Here is a 20,453-nt window from a genome sequence, read left to right on the forward strand (position 1 = left end):
AGGCAATTGAGAATTATAAAAATCCATACATTCTAAGAGAGTAATAATAATATCTGAACTCCTATATGTCTGATGTCCTATCAGAGATTTGCATTCACTCTGTCATGTTTTATGAAGCATTTTTGTGTTATATTTTTGCAAACTAAAAAAGGCTTTTAAGTTAAAAGGTTTATTCTTTAAGAGTCAGATCAGGAACATAAGTCAGATGGCATTGGTATCAATTCCTGCACTTGTAGTTATATAAAGATAGGTAAGTTATTTAGCTTCTTAGACTGTTTACCTAAAAAAATTCACACACTAATAATCTCTACCATGTAAACTCCTCATGATTTTAAATGATTTGAAACACATGAAACATAGTTCACAGTAATAGTTCAATAACTGTGAACTAGTATTTTTACAGATACATTAGTCATTTGGCTATTTGTTCCATCACTCGCACATGATTATATGCCTTCTTGAAGACAGAAAGGACACTTTATCTCCGACCACTGAAGGACATATACCACTGCCAAGTACAGAGTTGGTGCTAAATAAAATTGTTGTATTAATGAATGAAATTTGGTTAAACTTGTCCAAGCTACTCTGGTGCTCAATACCAAAATTATCTAACCAGCAAAATAAAGCAATAAATATGAAGATATTATTAGTGATTTGTAATCATATTTAAGTCTACTTGATTATCACTTGACACTTGAAGCACAGTCAATTTTCTTGCATCAAATCTGACATTTTCAAGTATTCATTAAGAATTAATCTGTATGATATCAGCCAAAGCAACCTTTTTCATGACACATCTCCAAAGGCAAGAGAAACAAACGAGAAAATGAACTTGTGGGACTTCATCAAGATAAAAAGCTTCTGCACAGCCAAGGAAACAGTCAAAAAAACTAAGAGGCAGCCCACGGAATGGGAGAAGATATTTGCAAATGATGCTACAGATAAAAGACTGGTATCCAAGATCTACAAAGAACTTCTCAAACTCAATACACAAGAAACAAATAAACAAATCATAAAATGGGCAGAAAATATGAACAGACACTTTTCCAATGAAGACATACAAATGGCTAACAGACACATGAAAAAATGTTCAAAATCATTAGCCATCAGGGAAATTCAAATCAAAACCACACTGAGATACCACCTTACGCCAGTTAGAATGGCAAAAATAGACAAGGCAAGAAACAACAATTGTTGGAGAGGATGTGGAGAAAGGGGATCCCTCCTACATTGTTGGTGGGAATGCAAGTTGGTACAGCCACTCTGGAAAACAGTGTGGAGGTCCCTTAAAAAGTTAAAAATTGAGCTACCCTATGACCCAGCCATTGCACTACTGGGTATTTACCCCAAAGATACAGACATAGTGAAGAGAAGGGCCATATGCACCCCAATGTTCATAGCAGCAATGTCCACAATAGCTAAATCGTGGAAGGAGCCGAGATGCCCTTCAACAGATGACTGGATTAAGAAGATGTGGTCCATATATACAATGGAATATTACTCAGCTATCAGAAAGAACGAGTTCTCAACATTTGCTGCAACATGGACGGCACTGGAGGAGATAATGCTAAGTGAAATAAGTTAAGCAGAGAAAGACAATTATCATATGATTTCTCTCATCTATGGAACATAAGAACTAGGAAGATCGGTAGGGGGAAAAAGGGATAAAGAAAGGGGGGTAATCAGAAGGGGGAAGGAAGCATGAGAGACTATGGACTCTGGGAAACAAATTGAGGGCTTCAGAGGGGAGAGGGGTGGGGGAATGGGATAGACTGGTGATGGGTAGTAAGGAGGGCACGTATTGCATGGTGCACTGGGTGTTATACGCAACTAATGAATCATCGAACTTTACATCAGAAACCAGGGATGTACTGTATGGTGACTAACATAATATAATAAAAAAAACATTTAAAAAAAGAATTAAAAATGGTCGATAATAAGATATTATTATTGGGTGAGGCTGGGTTTGGAGCCTGGTTTGGTTTTCTAATTCTAGACATATGATGGTGATGGTAAACATGCCCCTCACAAATAAGACACACAAAGACAAGGGGATAACTCCAAAGAGCATAGACTACACAAAACGTGTTGTTAGATGGGAAACAATACATTTATGTAAAGCTAGGATAGGATCCTTTGTATTCTCATGGAAAAAAAATAAAATTCTATAGTTTCCAGAATCAAATGTTTCTATAAAATTTTATTTAATTAAAATACTAATTTCATCTTGGCTGCAGCACATTTATTCTCTTTGAACCCATTAATTATATCTAGTAATGTTCTGTAGGGTTTGTGGTTTTTTTCCAGTAATACCTGTGTAGTTTAACTTTCATTAAACCCTACAGTATCTTAACATGGGGGATGCTTGGCTGAGTCCAATAAAAGGCCACAATAGATACCTGAGAATTAATTTACTTTGATGCTAGTGCAAACACCTCTAGCATTCTTCTCATAAAGCTAATGTTGAGGCAGAAGGAGCATCTTTCCTTCTCTTACTGCGTGGGTCTTCCAACACTGGAACAGATCGCTCAGGAATGAAAGTTTTACTGGAGATTGTTAAGAAAAGAAAGAACGGAGGGAGAGAGGGTAAAGGGAGGGAGAGAAGAAAGGAAGACAGGCTATTTCAGTGTAATGGTAATATTGTCCTGACCTACTGGAAGTTGAGGCAAGAAACTAAATGGCACGGTGATGGTCTTTTTAATCTTTGGCTTTAAATTTTCAAATTGTTGAAGCCTTAACTGAAAATAAAAATCATGCAAACACACATATACATATACAGACAAACACAAAGAGGACCTGAAATGAAAAACTTTAAATATAGCATTGGTTTCCATGACAGCACATCCCAAGAACGGAGATTCATTTTAGCTCACCATGGAATACAAATGTATCCAGGAACTTCATATGCATCAGCTTCAACCCTACCAAATCTTCTATCTACTTGAATTCTAAATTTTTAAATGCCATGATGTCAGTGTCAATTCTAAAAACTAAATTTTTAATTTAGTTCTCAGTGACTGCCTTTTGTGGATCCATTTTCTCCATTACAGATAACCTACTTTTCTTCTTTATTGCTTTTGCTTTCTACTCCATGAGAGCAAAGTAACTCAGTATTTCTTGTTGGAGCACAGAATCTACCCAATGTTCCACAGAAACATCTTTAAAAGAAGTGAATTAACTAGTGAATATTTTGAAGAGAAGGGAAAGATAGGATGCATCTTAGCTTAGAAGCTATGCATGATGATTGCATTTTTAACTGTCCTTAACAATATGACACCTCTCAGAAATACATTTCTTTCATTTACAGAATTGTCTCAAGATTTTAATAGTGTGTGCATGTGTAGAAGGGAGAGATTGAAATGTACCTCTTCTCAGGAAAATTTTCAAAAGACATAAATGCCTCTTTTCTGAAATATCACTGCATCCAGATGCCTCTATTCACCCTATCTTTAGCAAAGCTTTCTGTCTCCCAAATGAAAAACATCTGCACCTGCTATGTACATGGAGTTTCAGTTGCTCTGTGCCCCTAAGTAACCCAGCCTGTCTTAATTATCTATTGCCCTCAAAGACCATGTTTTGGCTCTTTATAAACTCCTTTTCAAACAAGCTAAATGCTGTAACATAAGATACTAAAGTAGGTGTGATATTATTAAACTAAATCCTTTATGGACCAAAGGGAGAACAGGACCATTAATATATAATAAAAACCTGGGAAAAGAAGCTGTGGTGATCTGGAAGTAGAGGTAGGGCTACTTGGTCTCTCCTTGACCAACACTCCATTTGTTAATGGAATGGTGAATCTATTCTAAGAAACAAGTCTAAGCCCATATTCTTGGACAAAGAGAAAGGAAAACCAATTTTACATAATTCCAATGTTTGCTTATAGAAATGGCGATTTCTATAGCTAAATGTCATTTAAGAGAAAAGAAACAGAGAGAATTAATGGAAATAGGAAAAAAGGCATTCACTGCTTAGAGAACCAGTCCCTCTGGAGATTTCCAATGTCGTTTCTAAAGAACACTCGATGAGATTCTGCTACTGAGAACTTGAATTCTTCTGAACAAACACCTCTCTTGGCTCTTTCCTGGGGACATCTTTCTATGCTAATTCATGAAATCCCTTTAAAAGTCTCCAATGTACACCAATAAGTACGTTTCATAAGGTTGCAAGATACGAGGTAAAGACACAAAATCCATTGTATTTCTATACACAAGCAGTGAAAAGTCAGAAACCAAAATCTAGTTATATTAACATTTGCAATAGAAACAAAATAAAAAATACTTAAATATAAAACCTAAAAAACATGTATAGGGTCTGTATATTACTGAGGAAAGAAATCATCAAGGAAGATCTAAGTAAATGGAAAGGCATACCATGTTCATGAACTAGAAATCTTACCATAATAAAGATGTAAGTTTTCCAAAGTGATCTGTGGATTTAATGCAATTCTTATCAAAATCCCAGCATAATTTTACGTAGATTTAGGTAAGTTGATTCTAAAATTTATATAAAAGGGCAAAGAAACTAGAATAGCTAAAACATTTCTGAAAAATAAGAACAAAGTTGTAGAAATCCCACTATCCAATATTAAGGTTTGTTACAAAGCTATAATAATCAAGGAAATATGGAATTGGTGAAGGGATAAACTCATAGATCAATGGAAGAGAATAACACAGAGTCCAGGAATAGATCCTCACAAAAATGGCCATTTGACTATGACAAAGATATAATGCAATTCAATGGATAAAGAATAGTTTTTCTCAACAAATATTAGAACAATTGGTTATCCATTAGAAAAAACTGAACCTAGACCTAAAGCTCATACCTTATACACAGATTAACTTAAAATGCACATAGATCTAATTTGTAAAACTATAACACTTCTATAAAAACACAGGAAAAATCATCTTGACCTGTGGTTAGACAGAGAATTCTTAGAAATAACACTAAAACCACAGTCCATAAGAATGGAAACTGATAAATAAGACTTTATCAAAATTAAAAATTATTGCTCTGCCAAAGACAGTGTTAAGAGAATAAAGAGATAAGCTGCAGACTGGTATAAAATATACACAAATCACATATGTGGCAAAGAACTTGTATCTAGAATATAAAGAATTTTTAAAATCTAACAATAAGAAACAAACAACCCAATTTTAAAATGAGCCAAGGACCAAAGAAGATATAAACTTGGCAATAAAGCACATGGGAAGAGGTACAACATCACTGGCCACAGGGAAATGCAAATTAAAATCACAATGAGATACCACTACACATTTGTTAGAATGACTAAAATAATAGATACCAATAAGACCAAGTGCTAACAAGATTCATGACAACTGCAACTCTCAGACACTGCTCATATATAGTGGTATACCCACTCTGAGAAAGAGTTTGGCAGTTAAACATACACTTGGTATATATACAATATAGCAATCCTCCACCCAGGTATTTACAAGAAGAAGACGAAGACGAAGACGAAGACGAAGACGAAGAAGAAGAAGACGAAGACGAAGAAGAAGAAGACGAAGAAGAAGAAGACGAAGAAGAAGATGAAGAAGACGAAGAAGAAGAAGACGAAGAAGAAGAAGACGAAGACGAAGACGAAGAAGAAGAAGAAGAAGAAAACTATGTTCACACAAAAACATGTACATTATTGTTCACAGCAGCTTTATATGTGACAGCAAAAACTGGAAACTCAATGTCCTTCAACAAGAGAATGGATATAAAAAGTAATAAATCTATAAAATGGAATACTGCTTACAATAAAAAGGAATGAACTATTGACACATACAATAAAACAGATAATAATAAAATGGATAAAATAGGCCAGTGGATGCTAGGAGTCTTGACTGGAGCAGGGGGGAGGGTATAAGACAGGGTCGGTTTGGGGAGCATTTTTGTTCAGTTGATGGAACTGTTATGTATTCTCATTACAGTGGTGACTATATAAATCTATACAGGTGTTAAAAGCAACAACATTGCACATCAAAAGGTCAGTTTTACTGTATGATAAATTTAAAAGTAAATATGAAATCCTACACTTGGCATTAAAAATTCAGAAATTGTTTCAGCCATCCCCGGAACTTATCATGTTGCCCGTATTATTCAAAATCTAAGTTTTAAATCTATAATTCAAGATGGAGGCACAGCTCCACTCCACAGGGTGTACTGAATGGGGTGAATTCTCCAAGCACCATGTCCCTTGCAGCTAGCAGCCACCAGAGCTGCAACTACTATGTAAAAGACTGTTTTCAGGTATTGTTTCATCCCCTTCTTGAGCAGTACCTGGGCCAACTGCCATAATGGCTACACCAGAGATAATAGAAGAGAGGATAGTTACTACCACCATTATCAAGAAGACTGGAAGAAGAAAGAAGCAACCATTTTATAGACCATGGTAATATTGCTTAAGGCAAGAGGGGAAGGGTTGCCATGGTTGTAAAGATGTTAAAAGAAAAGAAAGAAATGGGATGTTCCCTTGCTCTGAAGTCTTCATAAAACCTTATGTACACACAATCCCAGCTCAGTTTTTCTAGATGTTTCTAATACCTCGACGTCACCCTTATCTTTCACCTGATTGCTGCCTCTTATAACCCTTTTGTATATATTTGTCTACTTTTATGGAAAAGAAACAAGTGATAAGCCAGTATCAGAGATTTCAAAATAATGCCCAGGGATATGTCCTCGGTTTCCTGTAGGCTCAATTTCCCTTCCCACACCTTACACATATGTGGTCCTGCATAATAATTTCTAGGTGGTTTTTGTTTTTATGTTTTAGTTTGGAAATTCCTGAACTATCTACAGATTCAAATCAGATTAAATAACTTCTGGGTTGGTGTTATTGCTAAGTGTATTGCATTAAATTCAAATTTATATATCAAAATGTTCAATCAGAATATTCATTTAACTATAAGTCAATCTCATTGGATATTAAAAAAACCTTTTGTAAAATGAGAAAAGTCCACTGGTGCTAAACCATAAAGAATATGCAATGATGTCATCATTACTTGGTCAGCCACATAATTGAAAAAAAAAATTTAATGGGTATTTATGAGCCACAAAGAAGGAAGGCTGGTGGGTTGCAATTCTTCATCTTAAGGTCCTATATTTTGTTTCATTCCTCAAAGGACACTTTACAACCTTCTAGGAAAAAGACTCAAATGGCTAGTACTCCTAACCACCCACTATTCATCACCCCAATTTCTGTGAAGGGCCTACATAATGAATGCTCTTTATATCTTCCCAAAAATAAAAAAAATGTCCTGACTCTTTAGACAATAACCACGACTTTTTTAAAAATATGATTCATTTTCCAGAATTCTGTATGTAGAAAGCAATTATTAAGTAATTATTGAATGAATTAATGAAAGAAAGAATTCAAGAACAAACTACTGTGAACAAAAGCAATGTAAAAATTCTACCTAATTATGCCATGGAACATGCTGATAATCATAAACAGCATTCCACAGTGCTAAAGGTATGTACACAGACCCCACCTTCTTCAGTACCTTTCCTCTGGGATGAAAAGATGAAGCTATGGTCTCTGAGCCCTCTCATCACAAACCCATTATTGTGGACTGTACCTTATTTCTCCACCTAATTAAAGCATTTCTTCTGAAAACCAACACTAGGTTAAAGATGCTTCAAATCAGATGTGTGTGGCATGCAGAAACATTCTGGCCCAAGCAAACTACAGCCTCTTCATCTGGGTGATGTAAGCACTGGCCTTGGCTGTACCCAATTTAGACATCAAAACTTGTCCATTTGTACTATGCTATTTACTCATTACACTCATTCAATTTTCCCACATACCTTGCCCAATTATCTACCAATTTAATCCATTTAAGCTATCTCAACTACAGTAAATATGTTCCCCTTTAGCATTTACTAGCACTTGGGCTGGCTTTTCAAGGGCCTCTAACAGGCTTTATGATTCATTTATTTTTCCTCTTCCTGTTCAATTTTGTACTTATGACTCATCACAAAATGGATGCTGCTGCTGTAGACAAATGCACTGGCAAGACCCTAACTGCACAACTGGCCATTTAGTCCTGAAACTAAATGAAACAGAATAATGACTACAAAATTGATCTGGACCACAGGGCAGAAACCATACTTAAACTTCATCCTGCACAGAGCACCTGCCACAGAGCTGATGTCTGGATGCCATTTACTGTTCTTTCCATTATTGTTGATAATAGCAGTGCTTTCAAATGGAACACTCCTCCTGCTGCAGATCAAAAGGATTTAGAAAAAATCCCATCATCTTATTTGAGGGATGAAAAGTAATAATTCAATTTCCTCAGTTTTGCTACAACCTTGGCAGCTGATATTAATTATTATCTCTAGCCATTGGGCACTAGTGAAACTATGACTTCTAAATAAAATAAACAGCATTTGTCTATTTTTGTTTGTAGGAGAAGGAGCCCATTCTGACTTCTGGCAAGAGGCCCCATGTGGCTCATGGGACTCACAGACACTTGTCTCAGGTACTTTAAAGCACCCGTACCTTCTCCTTCAACATTAACCAATTGGCATAAAAATCCTGAAGGCTGATTTGTAATCAGTTTACCCTTGCCTCACCCACTATCTTCCACACACCATCTCTCTATTAGAGAGGCTTCTCTGCCTCCATATGTTTTTTTGCACTTCACAAAATCTATTTCTCTTGCATGCCAAAAAAAGATCTCAACACTACAGAAGAGAAGCACACATGGTACCTTAAGAACTCCAGCATCAGTGGCTGTGAGTATTCTGTGGTGGAAAGGGATCAGTTGCTATAACTAAAAATGATCATGGGAATTATCAAATTCCTGAGAACTTTATAAGAAGACAAATTCTTAGGAAACGTTGTTATTATTTGGCAGGCTTATTGAACAGGTCTTTCTTTGATATGGACAATTTTGGGGGTCAAGAGTTTTCTGTGCCTAATGGATGAATTGACAGTTTCCCTCCCATGAATTAGAAAAAAAAGGAAAAACATAATCACCTAGTTGACAATGGCCATATCTGCCTTCACAAGCCTGAGATCACCGAGAAATGGATCACGGCAAGGATGGCTGTTTAACCACGCAGCTTCCATCTCCCCATCTTCCTTACTTAAGAAATGTGACTGCTTTCAGGGAGGCAGTATGTCCACATAACAATGTATTTCCTACTGTTCCTGCAACCAGTAATGACTAGTGAGACTTAAGTGGAAGAAATTGGGTGGGACTTCTGAGAAAGCTCTTTAAAGGGAACTAATTCTCCAGGAGGGGCTCACGTGCAGCCCTATCACTATGCACCCCATCTTTCTGCCTGGAATATGAACATGATGGACACAGCACTCTAGCTGTCACTTTGGACCATTCTGAAGGTGACTGAGAGGTGTGAAAGATGACGAGGCAGAAAGAAGAGGATCCTGGGTCCCTGATAACGATGGCCCTGATTTGCCAGCCCTAGATATCCTATGGTTAACAGGATAAAGAAGAGAAGGAAACCTGTGTCTTTTTAATGTCAGTTATTTGGATTTCCTGTTCCAGGATTCTGCCAAGCCTAATACTAACAAACTCATCAAGCAATCATATAAGTTTATGGAGAACTACTTGTGATCTAACATTGGGTAGGGTGCTTACATTTATATAGCAGACACTGAGGATGTTATCCTTGCCTCCTCTTTTAAAAACTTAGGGAAATAAGACCAACTGACATTGAGCATGATGAAGTTTCAAAATTTATATCAAGCACATGAACTCACATAACACTCTGTACTTCTGTTATAATGCCACTTTCCATAGGATTTTTTCCTTTTTCCCTCCTTTCTTTCTACTAAGACTGAATAATGCTTGAAAGAAAAGCTGCATCTAATTCATAAACTGAGTCATTAATAAGAACATTGCAACTATGACACAATGGTAACAATGAATGTGAGCTTTCCTGGCATTCTGCTTACGTCTCACAGCTAGAGATGATTCCAGATTGGCCTGCCCTGTGTCTTGTTCGCCTCTCAAATTCAAGAAGTTCCTGCTTAACCACTTAAGTGCATGGACTTGTTAAATTAATTAAACAAGGAGGCTAGTAGACTAAGGTGGCTTTAATGCCCAGGCAGCCTTTGGAGCAATACAAAATCTAAGCTGGTAATGCCTCAAGTTAGGCAATCAAAACCTAAGGACAATACCCAGTAGTGCAACTGCTGGGTCATAGGGTAGCTATATTTTTAACTTTTTGAGGAACCTCCACACTGTTTTCCAAAGTGGCTGTACCAACCTGCATTCCCACCAACAGTGTAAGAGGGTTCCTCTTTCTCCACATCCTCTCCAACATTTGTTGTTTCTTGCCTTGTCAATTTTTGCCACTCTAACTGGTGTAAGGTGGTTTTTCAATGAGGTTTTGATTTGAATCTTCCTCATGGCTAATGATGTTGAACATTTTTTCATATATTTGTTAGCCATTCGTATGTCTTCTTTGAGAAAGTGTCTGTTCATGTCTTCCACCCATTTTTTGACTTGATTATTTGCTTTTTGGGTGTTGAGTTTGAGAAGTTTTTATAGATCTTGGATACCAGCCCTGTATCTGTAGTGTCATTTGCAAATATCTTTTCCCATTCTGTGGGTTGCCTCTTTGTTGTGTTGTTTCCTTTGCTGTGCAGAAGCTTTTTATCTTAATGAAGACCCAAAAGTTCATTTTTGCATTTGTTTCCCTTGCCTTTGGAGTCATGTCTTGAAAGAATTTACTGTGGCCTATGTCGAAGAGGTTACTACTGCCTATGTTCTCCTTTAGGATTCTGATGGAGTCCTGTCTCACATCAAGGTATTTTATCCATTTAGAGTTTATCTTTGTGTATGCTGTAAGAGAATGGTCAAGTTTCATTCTTCCATATACAGCTGTTCAATTTTCCAAACACCATTTACTGAAGAGACTGTCTTTTTTCCATTGGATTTTTTTTCTGCTATGTCAAAGATTAGTTGACCATAGAGTTGAGAGTCCATATCTGGACACTCTATTTTTTTTTTTTTTAAGATTTTATTTATTTATGTGACAGAGAGAGAGACAGCCAGGGAGAGAGGGAACACAAGCAGGGGGAGTGGGAGAGGAAGAAGCAGGCTCAAAGTGGAGGAGCCTGATGTGGGGCTCGATCCTATAACGCCGGGATCACGCCGTGAGCCGAAGGCAGGCGCTCAACCGCTGTGCCACCCAGGCGCCCCTGGACACTATTCTGTTCCACTGATCTATGTGTCTGTTTTTGTGCCAGTACAATGCTGTCTTGGTGATCACAGCTTTGTAATATAGCTTGAGATCAGGCAACGTGATGCCCCCAGCTTTGTTTTTCTTTTTCAGCATTCCCTTGTTGATTTGGGGTCTTTTCTGGTTTCACTCAAATTTTAGGATTGTTTGTTCCAGCACTTTGAAAAATGGCTTCAGCATTTTGATCAGGTTGGTGTTGAACCCCAAAGATACAGATGTAGTGAAAAGAAGGGCCATATACACCCCAATGTTCATAGCAGCAATGTCCACAATAGCCAAACTGGAAGGAGCCAAGATGCCCTTCAACAGACAAATGGATAAAGAAGATGTGGTCCAGATATAAAATGGAATATTACTAAGCCATCAGAAAGGATGTTACCAAACATTTGTATCAACATGGGTGGAACTGGAAGAGATTATGCTAAGTGAAGTAAGTCAAGCAGAGAAAGACAATTATCATATGGTTTCACTTATTTGTGGAACATAAGGAATAGCAGGGAGGACATTAGGAGAAGAAAGGGAAAAATGAAGGGGGGGAATCACAGGGGGAAATGAACCATGAGAGACTATGGACCTCGGGAAACAAACTGAGGGTTTTAGAGAGGAGGGGGGTAGGAGTATGGGTTAGCTCAGTGATGGGTATTAAGGAGGGCATGCATTGCATGGAGCACTGGGTGTTATACACAAACAATGAATCATGGAACACTACATCAAAAACTAATGATGCACTGTGTGGTGACTAACATAACATAACCACCCCCCCCAAAAAAAAAAACTAAGGACAACCAATCTCAGGCTACCATCGAGGCTTTAAGCTACAGCCAATTGCCAGCTTCCTTATGAAAGTCACCCCCAGCTCCTGCCCTTAGCCCTTCTACCCATTTTTCAGTTTGGCGCTACCTGATTTGAAGAAATTTACTCAAATAAACACTTAAAATTTTTAATATGCTTCAGTTTGTCTTTTCTCAGACTTTTTCAACAGAGGATGAAAAATAAAGGAAAGAATAGTAGTTCAATAAGGTGACGGACATACAGTGGCCAAGGCTGGAGGAATATTCTCTTCCTTAATGTTCCAATGGCTTTTCCCAAAGGTTTAAAATCCAATTTCCTCCATCAACTTGTAAGTTAATTTAACTTTTTCATAAACTGCCAGACTACTTTCCCAAGAGGTGGCTCCATATTAATAGTATCAGCAGCAATGAATGAGGGACACCCCGGTACTGCTAGTTTGGTTTTCAGCCATTCTGATGATAAACAGTGGTATCTCACAGTGGTTTTAATTTACATTTTTCTGATGACTAATAACAGTATCTTTTCACATCTAATTGGCCATTTGTAGATCTTATTTTGTAAAATGTTCAAAATTAGCCCATTTTTAATAGATTTGCTTAACTTACTATTGAATTATAAGTGTCTAATATAGTAAGCCTATCTTGTGAATTTTTCAATTCATGTATTTAATTTTTCAGCTCTGGAAGTTCCACATAGTTCTTTTTAATATATCTTCCCTTTTTCTCCTCATCATGTTCACCTTAAATTATGATATAATTACAAGAGACTTTAAAAGTCTCCTAAAGTTTTTGTCTGCTAATTCCATCATCTCTGTTATTTCTGGGTCTATTTATTATGCCTGAATTTTCTCTTGATTACTGGTTACATGTTTGTGCCTCTTCTGACCTCTAACAATTTTGAATTGGATGCTGCATTATGATCTATGTTGCTGAGTATCTAAATTATGCTGTCTTCCTTTAGACAATGTTGCCTTTCGATTTGTCAGGCAGTTAAATTGAGAGGATCAACTTGGTCTTTTAAAGGTTTATGGTGACTAACATAATAAAAATTATTATAAAATAAAAAATAAAGGTTTGTTTCTACGCTTTGTAAGGGCAAATCTAATTTGGCCACCCTTATAAGTTTGACCTTTTAGGAGTCTCTACTGAATGATGTTTGTCCACTGAGTCCCTTCACTCTGCCTGATTAAAACTAAATTGTTGCCCAGCTCAACATGACCTCTTAGAATTGTTTGGTTTATAGATTCTTAGTCATCCTGTGTCCTCCTGCAGTTTCACCCTGTACATATACAGTTTAGTTTTCATTTTAAAACACAAGAGGCAGCCCCTTTCCACCCTCCTCACCCTCCAGCCCCAAGCAGGGTTTTGGAGCTCTTCCTCTGAGAAGTTTCCTCTATTCTGATACTCTGCCTCACCACTTCTGGCTGCCTCCATTTCCATGAACTCTGATCTCTGTCACATGATTCAGTGAATCCACTAGATGCTCTACTTGAGTTTTCTCTCTCTGGGATAGGGCCCACTGAAGACATACAGGTAGAAGGTTGGGTGAGTCATAGGTTCGTCTTGTTTAGTTCTCTTCTCTGATGAGACACAATCCTGTCTGCCTATTGTCTGATGCCTGAAACCAGCTGCTCTGTATTTCTTTTTCCAGGTTTCTACTTACTTATAGCAGAAAAAAAGTCTACTACTAGTTCCTCTGCCATGCCCAGAAGCACATTTATACTAGATGATTATTTCTGTGTGTGGCTATGTAATGGAAGGGCCTCTGAGAAGACAGACATCGGAGCAACCATGTATGAGGGTGAAAGAAAAGAGAGAATGTGAAGATGAGCTGGTAACTGCATGCTTCCTTCAAATAAAAGACTTTTCTAGACTGTGTACAGTTGCCTGTGACATCCTCTAGAATCAGCCAAGTGCACGATAATTTTATAAGCATTATATAATAATGGCAATATACATTCACCTATAAAAATATTGAGATACTGACTATTTAGGAGACCAGAAATAAGAAAGAGAAATGGACTGGGAACAAAAGAGGGGTATTTATTTAGAAGTTAGCTTTGAACCCAAACCTGAAAAAGTGATAGAATTGATAGAAGTTCAAAAAGGGTGGACAGGAAGTTAACTTCCAAGTCTTCCAGCTGCTTCCAACAGGAAAAGTTAGTTATCAACTTGAAAAGCTGCTTGAATCTGCTCAGGTTGAGTAGTTAAGTTCCTTATGGATGGTTGGTATCCACTGCTTCCCTAATTAGCATTATATATCCACCCACTTTATGAGATACCCGTTAAAGTCCTTTGAAAACAATATGCCAAAACTCTCCAATATTGTTATTAATTTGTCTATATGGGATGGAGGCCAAGTAGCATTCCTCCCCAAACACTTGATAGCTATTATGAGAACAACTCCATTACTGAAATGAGCAGAATCCAACCTATGTTTCAAATATAACTTTTATCCAAATTAAACATACCTGACCAACCCAAGGATGATATCCAATGATACCACTTTATACTTAGATCTGCTATTTTAATAAGACACCAACAGGTTTAGCAGATGTTGCAATGAACAAGTAAATATGTTCCAGGCAATAAGTCTACAAATAGACATTTAGGATAGCACTAAAAAAATGTGCTCCATTCTTTCCAATGATCACAACAGGTAATATTTTATGACTAACTACAGATGCATACAAATACTCATGATCTACTTGAAGAAGTGTCTCCATGTGGTATGACATGCAAAGACCTTACACATATTGTGCATTAGTATATAATTAAGAGAACATTCAGGCATTGTGAATATTTTGTATTTCACCTATCTGATGGTTATGTGATTGGTGAAAAAAATCACCACCTATTTTGGTCATAGCAGGGTCACAAATTGAATGTACTAGCTTGAGGATGTCATTTAATATCTCTCTAAGCCTGAGTCTCTCCATTTCCAAATTGAATTATTATCTAAACTACCAAACAATTTGGTGGAATGAAGAAAACAGAAAATTATTCTGACAAAGCAAATATTCTATGTACATTTAAAGAAAGGTAATTTTTATACTATGAAATTACTGCTGCACAAATTTCCCCCCTGGACACTAGAATAAAAAATTAAAGCTGAAAACAGAAGCAATTCTGGCATTAATTCTTTCAATTTTTAAGATAAATAGGAGTCATCAATCATTCTCCTTTTTATCCTTTCCTCTAGCAAAATAAAAATCCTTGTGGCTTATGAGAAAGCAATAAAATTATGCAGAGAAGCTGTACTTAGCAAGATAATTTAGTCCAACATTAGAGATCAGGACTATAAAAACACATGGCAAAAAAAGATATTTATTGCAAAATATAAAAGATCCATTCCTGAGACCAAGGAAATATTTGGACAAATTCTGTTCACATTCTTACTTTACCAAACAATCACTATTTGCCTTAATTCTTCAAAGTGGTTAAGCCAATCCTTCCAATGAGACTATTTCCCTAATAGTTATAAGGTAAAGCAATAATTAATTGGATATAAATAGAAAAAGTTAACATATTATATAATACTTTGTGCTAATAAATGGAAACAGGTTATTCACTTTGAGTAATATCAATGTTGTTTGAGTGGCATATAACAGGTTTTCAATAAAGAATGGTTCAATAAATAACTGCATAGTAGTGGGAATTTCTTGCAATATTAGTTATAGAGAAGTATGTAAATCCAAGAAATTTATAACTCACATTGGCAAAACATGCAACCCATTTAAAAAGTTATTTTCAGGTACTCCAATATATTGACTATTTCAGCCCTATACGGTAATTTTCTTTGTTCTCAGCTATGAAAAAATAAAAAAGGAAAGTAAGACTCATAGTCTTATGCCCAATTTAAGCCTAAGAATTAACTCATAAAATACGGCAACAATTTGTATACTGAGCCCAAGTTTCCCAAGATCATTTTTCTGTGTTCCGACAGGTAGTTACTTTAAACAACATCCTGAACTTCAAATACTGTCAGTGCTGGGCAGAGTCAATATGTGTATTAACCTTCTCCATCCTACTTACATGACTCCCAGCCTTAAGCACTGTTACTCTAAGGCATAACTATTCTGCTTCGGTATTCAGTTTCACAGCTGTCCTTAGAACAGTACCTTAAACAATGCCTTAAAACATTATGCCTAAATAATATCAAGCCTATACTGACAAGGTGTATTCTCAGATCGTATTAAAAGGCATTCTCTGATGCCAAATGGAGCCATGAGGAAGCACCAGGCTCAGCTAATTATGGGCTGGCATCCAGCTGAGGAGAGGTTGGGGCAGTTACCCAGCCACTCAGTGTGTGCACTGTCATCTTCATTACCACAAACCAGCCACTTCTCTTTGTGTTTTAGTCTCCATGGCGGCAAGACAGAATCAATAATAATGAGTTCAGCGTTAGAATTATTCACAATAAAGAAAAAAATAATCTACAAAGCACTCTGAGCTCCTGGGAAACTGTAAACATCGTTTATCATTTGTATTCTGAGACCTTGTCCTTGTTGGAATCATGTGGTTCCTAGTTCCATGTTGCCTGTGCATTCTTTCCACATGGGCAGCTTTTTCTGTTTGGTGTTTGGACATGCCAGTCCAAGGTTTCACAATTTCCAGCCAAACTTTTTTTTTGAGGGGGGAGGGGTTTAAAAGAAAATTTTCCTATGCCCATAATCATGCATTTTTCCTTTTCTTTGAAAAAGCAAGGTTCTTGGTTGTCGTTTCAATACTAGCTGCTAATTTGGAAATCAGAAGATAAGTTCCAGACACTGTGATTTTTTTAGATGGCATTTATCACTGCTCTGCATTCAATTTCCATTACCATCAAAATGAGGATGGCAGACCACGCAATCTTTGGGAACATTTCTCCAAATGTAGCCTATGGGCAAGAACATTTGCGTCAGAAATACTGAGGGGACTCAGTGAGAATGGAGTAGGTATTATTCCAGGGCTCGCTAAGCAGAAATATTTACTTTGAGACATTTTTAATAAGCACCCCAGTCATAACTACCCATGATAAAGTTTGAGAGCCAGGCTCCAACATCAGCAATTGATGACCTCCTGGTTTCCATGGCTTTAAAGAAGAGATTCAAGTTTTGTCACTCTTCTTAACTAATGGCTCTGTAGAAGACACCCTTAGTGGGGCCAGCTCAGCCTTACATAACACTTTCCCCGCAGTACATGTGGGGCAGAGCCATGGTGAGCTTCCCTCTGCAGTCCAAGGTGGCACACGGTACAGAGACATCTACAGTGGTAAGTATCATCCCATCTCCCAAACTCTGAACTTGAAGAAAGAAAGGCCTGGGCATTTTCCTGTATATCTCGGAACAGCTTTTCCCGGGTGCTAACTACAAGAAATATGATGAGAATGCATGGTCTCAGAGGAATTAAAACCCCACCAACTAGAATTTAGTTAATTATCAGGATAGACTGGTATGTTCTTTTACTTTGTGGAAGTTTACAGAAGCATTTCTGATGCCAAGTCAACACAAAGGTTTTTATTAAAGTCCTGCTCTAAAAACCATCTGCTTTTTAAGTTTTTACCTTAGGTAAACAATTTCCAAAAATGTCTCTTCTTTTTGTCCTAAAAGAAGAATGAGCCTTTAAAACACTCTTGGTTTATCTGTGATATATAATAAGAAGGATGAAATGTTGGAACATCAATTTCTTTTTTTTTTTTAACAGATTTTTTATTTATTTATGTGACAGAGAGACAGCCAACGAGAGAGGGAACACAAGCAGGGGGAGTGGGAGAGGAAGAAGCAGGCTCCCAGCCGAGGAGCCCGATGTGGGACTCGATCCCGGAACGCCAGGATCACCCCCTGAGCCGAAGGCAGACGCCCAATGACTGCGCTACCCAGGCGCCCCTGGAACATCAATTTCAACTCTATAAACAAGAAAAATATTACATGGTTTGGTCAAAAGCCTCATTCAATAGGGCCCGACAGAGAGCTTTCATTGTATTTGACACAGCATCTTCTTACCCCTTACAAACCTATCTCTCATACCTGTAAATAACAGGGCTTCACACCTGTCAAAGAGTTTCTTTGAAATTGTTCAAGAATAATATTAGGAATATGAGCATTATCATATCATAGACCATATGATATATATCACCTAAGCTGTAGAATTACATTATAGAAAGTTTCATATCAATTTTTTACAATATTGTTTAAAGACAAAAGAACTCTTATCATTTTCCCAAGAAGAAAAAATGTTTCCCATCTCATGAAGAACAGAAAAGAAAAAGAGCTACATGGCACATTCAGTCAGATAAAAAGTCAATGGAAGGTAACTCCAGAAGAGCAGTAGGAAGGGGTTCCTTTGTAGTGATGGAACAGTTCCATATCTTGGTTGTTGTGGTGGGGACATGAGTCTAGATACAGGATAAAATTTCTTAGAACTACACACACACACACACACACACACACACACACACACACACAATGAGTACTTAGAGAAACTGGTGAAATATCAATAAGATTGGTAGTCAAAGTAATTGGATTATGTCAACATCAATTTCCTGGCTTTGATGATAAACTAGTTATGTTAAGATGTTAGTCAGGGAGGAGTAGCTGAGTGAATAGCATGTGGAACCTCTCCGTATTACAGTTTGCAACTTCTTAAGGGTCTATAACTAGTTTAAAATAAAAAGTTAATGGAATGGTTAAGCGTTTGTCCCATTGTTTATTCCTCTTCAAATACACTGACAGCTGAGGCTGTACCCACACATGTTATCTGAGCAAAATACAATTTATTTAATTTGAGAAATCCAATAGGGATCAGGGTCAGCTTCACTAATCACTCATCACCCTCTAAAACTGAAGCAAAATTCTGCAGAAAGTAAGCAACCCAAAAGTGAAATTTGAGCAGGTGTTTTAGCTGACTTATAAACACAGATTTCTCAGACTTTGAAAAACTGTCCAGAGATTTATTGCACAGATCTGGGCCAATCGGTCACTTTAAGGAATTGCCTGTCTTTTAACCCTTCTCTGTACAGACTTGCTTTTCCTCCTCCACATCTTCATAGTTCCTCTCACCTCTTCACTTGGTAAAAACAATCCAAGTCTTCTAGGAAGTTTCTATGTTTTTGTCCAGAGATTTGATATTGGACAGCCTTCACTGAGTATCATGGATGGTCTCAAAGATTTGAGATGTGATTTCTTCTATGCTCCAAAGAGCTTGAGGGACACATTCCTGCTCTCTTTGTTCTCTTCTGAAATGAGCACAGAGGAAGTGACTGAGCTGCAATTGCTCAGTTGCAATTTGGGGACATTTGTGGAACCCCAGCTTCACACTCTGCCAGTGAACCCTGAATAAAATAAGGAATGGTAACATGCAAGAATGTTTGTGGAGGTGGGGGCAGGGAAAGGAGGTGAATATGTACTGAAAAGGAATAGAGATGAATAGGGAAAGGGGGGAATCCTGTATATTAAGAAAAGAAGACCTATCATCCATCCCAAGCTCAGTTTCTTCATCTCTAAAACAGGAGCTTTGACCGGAAAGCCCAATACAATAATATTCTATTATTTGAACCACTCTAACAAATTAAGCAAATATCCCAGAAGCAGAGAGAATCTCTTCTCCAAATGCAGCTCATTCTGTAGATTAAACATAAACATTTTCTTGTATTTTATCTTGGATAATTTAAATACAGGAAGCAAGGAGAGATTTCAGAAATAACATTCTCCCTGATTTTATTCATAATTAAACTGTAGTCATCAGATCAAGTATGATTCTATTCTTGTCCACAATCTACAATCTGTTTCCTAGCACTTCTGAGTGAGAATTGGAATAGAAATGGTCTGCCGCCCTTGCTCCTTTCTTGTGCACAACCCACACTGGGAATTGAAAAAACCATAAAAACCATACTGCAGGCTCCAAAGCTACCTTGTGCTGGGGGAAAGAATGTCTTCCTATCTCAGTCTGCTTTTGCCCTGCAGGATTTACTGCCCACTGAGGCCTCCGTATCACCCCAGTTCATATAAACAGGAAACACAGTTCCAAGTAAAGAAGAAAAGGAAAGAGAAAGCTAGGGCAAACCAAGCACTACAGGTACATTGTACAGTGAAAAATGAGCATACTGCTAAATTTTCTCCACCAAGTTAATGTGATTCTGGACTGCCAAAGAGCTTGAGATTGTATATAGTTGATAGCTGATGCAGATCAGGTGCCTCAAAGTCTCAGATGGGAAGTTCATAGTCCAAAGTTAAATGGGGTGGGGATGCCATTACAGACACTAGAAACAAGATTTCTGTCTGGATCACATCCTCTCATGATAGGTACACCCTACAAATACCGAAGGAAGGACTAGGGAACTGGAGGTATGTGTCATCTGACACAAGCCAAAATACATTTAGGAAGTAAGAAACTCAACAGAATTTAACAAAGCAGTAAATTGTGATATTGCCAGAGGTTGTACAGTAGTGGTGTGTA

This window comes from Ursus maritimus, unplaced genomic scaffold (genome assembly GCF_017311325.1).
Source record: "Ursus maritimus isolate PB19 unplaced genomic scaffold, ASM1731132v1 scaffold_5, whole genome shotgun sequence".
NCBI classification, from domain to species: Eukaryota; Metazoa; Chordata; class Mammalia; order Carnivora; family Ursidae; genus Ursus; species Ursus maritimus.